This window comes from Malaclemys terrapin, chromosome 1 (genome assembly GCF_027887155.1).
Source record: "Malaclemys terrapin pileata isolate rMalTer1 chromosome 1, rMalTer1.hap1, whole genome shotgun sequence".
Taxonomy (NCBI): Eukaryota; Metazoa; Chordata; order Testudines; family Emydidae; genus Malaclemys; species Malaclemys terrapin.
The window spans coordinates 196664749-196671955 of NC_071505.1; positions in this window are offsets into that span (position 1 = coordinate 196664749).

Genomic DNA, 7207 nt, shown 5'->3' on the forward strand with positions numbered 1-7207 from the left:
CCATGTAATAACCTCACGACCCCCTGAGGGGTCCTGACCCCCAGTTTGAGAACCCCTGAAATAGAAGAAGTGTTTGAATGTTGAGGCAAAATGGTTCCTGGACTTCAGAATCTGGGTGGCTGGATTTCTATTTGATCACTTCTTATCAGCTACCTGTAATCTTTCATGCATGGTTTCAAAAGCAAACAAAGGACAACCCCAAGTGCTTACAGAGATCTGACTGCCATTAATACCTCTTTCTGAGGCCTGGTCTCTGCGTAAAAAATAGATTGATTTGTGTACATCCCTCAGGGCTGTGAAAAATGTCATGCTCTGTACAGCATAGTTAGGTTGACCTAACTCCTTGGGTCAGACATGACTAGATCAACAGAAAAGTTCTTCCATTGAGCTAGCTACCACCCCTCAAAAAGGTGGATTGAAAACCCCCTTCCACTGATGTAGGAAGCATCTGTGCTACAGAACTAAATAGCACAGCTGTATTATGTCCAAAAGTTTATTGGAAAATTTGAAGCCTTATGTCCCTTTTCAATGCTTTTGAGTTATCTGATAACTCAAGCAATTAAAAACCATCCAATCTGCAAAGGTTGCTTTTGCATCCAATGAGAAATTTGGACAAAGAAGACAGAAAAGGGAGGAGGAGGAGGTCACAAGATTGAGGGAAATGTATTTTTTAAAAAGCTAGGGAAAAGATTTCTTCTGAGTTCTGACAGGGATTTGGAGATCTCTGAAGAAGAAAATATTAAGGAAATACCTGCAAAAATGTGGAATGTGAATATATTACCTGTGTTAGGGTTACCATACGTCCGGATTTTCCCGGACATGTCCGGCTTTTGGGGGCTCAAATCCCCGTCCGGGGGGAAATCCCCAAAAGCCGGGCATGTCCGGGAAAATCGGGAGGCTCGGCCGGGGCCTCTTTGTGCGGGGCCGGGGGCATGGTGCCGGGCCGGGGAGCCGGGCCGGCGGCCAGGGTCGCAGGGCCGGGCTGGGCGCGGGGCCGGGGGCCGGTCCGGGCCCGCGGGGCCGGGGAGCCGGGCGCCGGGGTCGGGGAGCCGGCCCGCGGGGCTGGGAGCCGGGCCGGGGTCAGGGAGCTGGGAGCCGGCCCGCGGGGCTGGGAGCCGGGCCGGGGTCGGGGAGCCGGGCCCGCGGGGCTGGGAGCCGGGCTGGGCCCGCGGGGCTGGGACCCGGGCGCCGGGGTCGGGGAGCTGGGCCCGCGGGGCTGGGAGCCGGGGGTGGTCGGCCAGGGCCCGAGCCGACCCAGGCTGGAGCCGCCGGGGGCCAGCCTGGGCCGCGCCTCCTCACCCCCGCCCCTCTTACCTGCTTCAGGCTTCAAGCAGGGGAGGGGGCGGAGACTTTGGGAGGGGGCAGAGTTGGGGCGTGGGCGGGGCCGGGGCCCCCGGGAGTGTCCTCCATTAGGAGGCACAAAATATGGTAACCCTAACCTGTGTGAATGTAATGCAGACACACACTCCAAACTTCTCTGTGATGCTGTCTTCAGCACAAATTGCTGGTTATATTCTATACTGTTATCATTTGTGGCTGGCAGCCAAATCAGTTGATCCAATTGTTGGGTTTTCAATAAACTGCAGTGTATGACCATGCCATATTTTTCAACTTCATCCTCAAAACATTAGAATAATGTGGAATAATTTTAAATACATTGCAAAATAGCCCTTAACACATTTGTGATTACTTAGGCCTGGTCTACACTATGAGTTTAATTCGAATTTAGCAGGGTTAAATCAAATTAACCCTGCACCTGACCACACAACAAAGCCATTTATTTCGAAATAAAAGGCTCTTAAAATCGATTTCTGTACTCCACCCCGACGAGCGGAGTAGTGCCAAAATCGATATTGTCATTTCGAATTAGGGTTAGTGTGGCCGCAATTCGATGGTATTGGCCTCCAGGAGCTATCCCACAGTGCACCATTGTAACCGCTCTGGACAGCAATCTGAACTCGGATGCACTGGCCAGGTAGACCGGAAAAGCCCCGCGAACATTTCAATTTTATTTCCTGTTTGCCCAGCACAGGAGAGCACAGGTGACCACAGATAGCTCATCAGCACAGATAACCATGCAGGCCGATAATCGAAAAAGAGCACCAGCATGGACTGTACGGGAGGTACTGGATCTGATCACTATATGGGGAGAGGATTCAGTGCTAGCAGAACTTCGTTCGAAAAGACGAAATGCCAAAACTTTTGAAAAAATCTCCAAGGGCATGATGGAGAGAGGCCACAATAGGGACTCAGAGCAGTGTCAGGTGAAAGTCAAGGAGCTCAGACAAGCCTATCAGAAAACAAAGGAGGCAAATGGTCGCTCCGGGTCAGAGCCGCAGACATGCCGCTTCTATGCTGAGCTGCATGCAATTCTGGGGGGGGGGTTGCCGCCACCGCTACCCCACCTCTGACCGTGGATTCCAAGGCGGGGGTAATCTCATCAGCCACACCTGAGGATTCTGCGGACGGGGAAGAGGAGGAGGAGGACGACAAGCTTGCGGAGAGCACACAGCACTCCGTTTTCCCCAAAAGCCAGGATCTTTTTCTCAGCCTGACTGAAGTACCCTCCCAAGCCAGTACCCAAGACCATGACCCCATGGAAGGGACCTCAGGTGAGTTTACCTTTTAAAATATAAAACCTGATTTTAAAACAAGCGTTTTTTAATGATTAATTTGCCCTGAGGACTTGGGATGCATTCACGGCCAGTACAGCTACTGGAAAAGTCTGTTAACGTGTCTGGGGATGGAGCGGAAATCCTCTAGGGACATCTCCATGAAGCTCTCCTGGAGGTACTCCAAAAGCCTTTGCAGAAGGTTTCTGGGCAGTGCAGCCTTATTCCGTCCTCCATGGTAGGACACTTGACCACGCCATGCTAGTAGCAAGTAATCTGGTATCATTGCATGACAAACCTGGCAGCGTATGGTCCCGGTGTTTGCTGGCATTCAAGCAACATCCGTTCTTTATCTCGCTGTGTAATCCTCAGGAGAGTGATATCACTCATGGTAACCTGGTTGAAATACGGGAATTTAATTAAGGGGACAGAGGTGGCCGTTCCTACTGGGCTGTTTGCCTGTGGCTGAAAAGCAATCCTTCCCTGCAGTTAGCCAAGCGTGGGGGGCAGGGAGGGGACGGGGGAATTGGCACTGAGCTTTTCGCCTTTGGCTAGCAGGGATCTTCCCTGATACCAGCCACGCGGTGGGGGGAGGGATAAAGCGATCATCCCAGAGAATTGGATGGAGGGGTTTAGTTTGTTTTCTGTTGCTGAAGGTTAACAGGAAAACCGCAGCAGTCAACGGGCTTTGCTTGGTATGTGGGAAAGGAGGGCGCAGAAGCTGAAAGATAATGGCTTACCATGGCCGCATGCAAGCCGAATTCTGTTGCCCGGACCTGTGTCTGTGATCTCTAACACCAAAGCCACAGGCACTCAATATTAAGATGGAAAATGCGACCTTGTACTGAAATCACATGTGCTATGTAATGTGAATAGTGTTGTTCACCGTGAAAGAGTATAAGCATTGTTCTGTAAAATGTATCTTTTTAAAAACTTCTCTCCTTTTTTCCATCCCTTTTTTCCATCCCAGCTGCAAATTTTTCAAGCCTCCCTCCTCCATCCCGAAGGCTATCTTAGATAAGGCGGCAGAGGAAGAGGACGCAAGACGAGATGTTCTCGGAAATAATGGAATGCACCCGCAATGAAAGAGCTCATTTGAATGAGTGGAAGGACACGGATCTAAGTACTGGAAAGATGCCAGTGAATGTGAGGTCATGAGGAATGCTTGAGATGAGAGGTGGCAAGCTGCAACGCTGGGGCTGCTGCGTGATCAAACGGACATGCTCTGGCGTCTGGTGGAGCTTCAGGAACGGCAGCAGGATAACAGAGTGCCGCTGCAGCCGCTGTATAACCTCCCTCCCCCTCACCATGTTCCATAGCCTCCTCACCCAGACGTGTAAGAACGCGGGGGGGGGGGGGAGGCTCCGTGCACCCTCCCACTCCACCCCAGTGGACAGCCCAACCAAAAGGCTGTCATTATATTGAATTTTTTCAGTGGCCTTTACTTCCCTCCTATCCTCCTCCCAAACCTCACCCGGGTTACCTTGTTGGTTCTCTCCCTATGTTTATAATCAATTAATAAAGAATACATAATTTTTAAACGATAGTGACTTTATTTCCTTTAAAAGCAAGCTGTGATTTAAGGGGGGAGGATGGTTTGTTTACAGGGAATGAGTCAATCAAGGGGGCGGGTTTTCAACAAACAGAACTTTCAAACCGTAGCCTGGCCAGTCATGAAACTGGTTTTCAAAGCTTCTCTGATGCGCAGCGTTTCCTGGTGTGATCTTCTAATCGCCCTGGTGGCTGGCTGCACGTAATCAGCAGCCAGGCGATTTGCCTCAGCCTCCCACCCCACCATAAAGGTCTCCCCCTTACTCTCACAGAGATTGTGGAGCACACAGCAAGCAGCAATAACAATGGGGATATTGGTTTGGCTGAGGTCTGACCGAGTCAGTAACGAGCGCCAGCGACCTTTTAAACAGCCAAATGCACATTCCACCACCATTCTGCACTTGCTCAGCCTGTAGTTGAACAGCTCCTGACTCCTGTCCAGGCTGCCTGTGTATGGCTTCATGAGCCATGGCATTAAAGGATAGGCTGGGTCCCCAGGGATAACTATAGGCATTTCAACATCCTCAACACTTATTTTCTGGTCCGGGAAGTAAGTCCCTTGCTGCAGCCGTTTAAACAGAGTAGTGTTCCTGAAGACGCGAGCGTCATGAACCCTTCCCGGCCAGCCCACGTTGATGTTGGTGATATGTCCCTTGTGATCCACAAGTGCTTGCAGCACCATTGAAAAGTAATCCTTGCGGTTTATGTACTGGGTACCCTGGTGCTGCGGTGCCAAGATAGGGATATGGGTTCCATCTATCGCCCCACCACAGTTAGGGAATCCCATTGCAGCAAAGCCATCCACTATGACCTGCACATTTCCCAGAGTCACTACCTTTCGTAGCAGCAGCTCAGTGATTGCTTTGGCTACTTGCATCACAGCCGCCCCCACAATCAATTTGCCCACTCCAAATTGATTCCCGACTGACCAGTAGCTGTCTGGCATTGCAAACTTCCACAGGGCTATCGCCACTCGCTTCTCAACTGTGAGGGCTGCTCTCATCTTGGTATTCTGGTGCTTCAGGGCAGGAGAAAGCAAGTCACAAAGTTCCATGAAAGTGCCCTTACGCATGCGAAAGTTTCGCAGCCACTGGGAATCGTCCCACACCTGCAACACTATGCAGTCCCACCAGTCTGTGCTTGTTTCCCGGGCCCAGAATCGGTGTTCCACGGCTATAACCTGCCCCATTAACAGCATGATCTCCAAAGCACCAGGGCCCACGGTTTGATAGAATTCCACGTCCACGTCCTCATCACTCTCCTCACTGCCTGGTTTTGCAGGTTCTGGTCCAGCATAAACTGCACGATAACGCGCGAGGTGTTTACAATGTTCATGACTGCTGTCTTGAGCTGAGCGGGCTCCATGCTTGCCGTGGTATGGCGTCTGCACTGTTCACCCAGGAAAAAGGCGCGAAATGGTTGTCTGCCGTTGCTTCCCTGGGGAGGGTGGAGGATGTACCCAGAACCACCCGCGACAATGTTTTTGGCCCCATCAGGCATTGGGATCTCAACCCAGAATTCCAATGGGCGGAGGAGACTGCAGGAACTATGGGATAGCTACCCACAGTGCAACGCTCTGGAAATTCGACTTCATACAATCTGTTTCCAAAATTCGAATTATATAAATTCGGATTAATCCCACAGTGTAGACATACCCTTAGTGATAAACAGACTGCTTTCTTAATGGTGCTTTCCCTCCCCGGGGCTTTGCAAGGCTGCTCATCAATAATAGTCACAGGACAGCTGAAACAGAACGAGTAGCACAAAGAGAAAGAGAAGAGGTAAAAAAGAGTGAGCCTGAGGATGTTTGGCATCCTGGGTCCCATGCTCAACCAAAGCTCCCTTCTGATAAATATAAAGAAAGCAATAGGAAAACCACTATATTCATATGTTCTAAAGGATTTTTTTTAAACTATCAGGACATACTATTCCTAGACATACTGTAAGAACACTGAATTTTTTTAAATTAATCAAAAATGCAAATTGACAGTGTCCCTTAAACATTGACTAATATCCCAGATTTTGCAGACACTTTAAATTTATGCACGAGTAGTTTGACTGAAGTTAATGAGATAATTCATGTCTGTAAAATTATTCATACATGGATGTTTGTAGAAGTGGGGCCTAAGAATCAAAGGTATTTTCCCTCAAATCAGCAAATAAGTCTGTTCTACTTTTGGTCTGTGTAAATTATAACTTTCATAGGGCAAAGCTTTATAGAAAGTCAAGATTTTATTAAAAAGCAGGAAGCTTTAATTAATATTATCAGTACAAATTATACTATGAATATATAAACTAGAAGTGATTCAATCTAAATTTGCTACACTTTAGTCCCTAGATTTTTCTTTTTAATAAAAGTCTCTGCAAGTAACAGTTTGTTTAAGTCTAGTTTCAGAAGGCAGTGTAGTTTAATGGTATGAACTAAGGCAGTTTTCCTGAGTTCTAAAGCCTACATCTGTCACATACTTGCCACAGGTCCTAGGCCAAGTAATTTAGGTTCTGATCCTACAAAGAGCTCTGTGTGCAGGAACCTGGATGGAAGTAAATTGTCAAACTATGCTGAGAACTTTGAGACAGAATTTATGTCCTTGATTGTTCAGTTTCCCCATTTGTAAAATATGGATAACAATGTGTACTTACTTGACATGTACTTTGATAATTATTAATGTTTGAACTGTGTTTTGAAAAAGGAGTCCTAGTGTATGTTCTATAAATGTTATAAATTATCATTCTAGATAGTAACACTGGATACTTCAGGGGGTTGATTCTGTGCACACAGTCCTAAAACATAATTGATAATACTTATTTCATTTAGCACTCTGTCTAAAAGTGTTTTTCTAATATCACTATAACTAGTTAAGGTATTTTTAAAATGTCACTGCACCTTCACCTGTTATTGCAAGCTATTTAGACTTTGTTATGCATTGTGTTCATATTTCCAAGCAAAAATTTAATTATATGGCATGCTCCTTGCTAATATACTGGTTCCCTGCAAAATTAAGATCTAATCTTGCACAACACTTAATACTGGAGGAAGTAAGCCC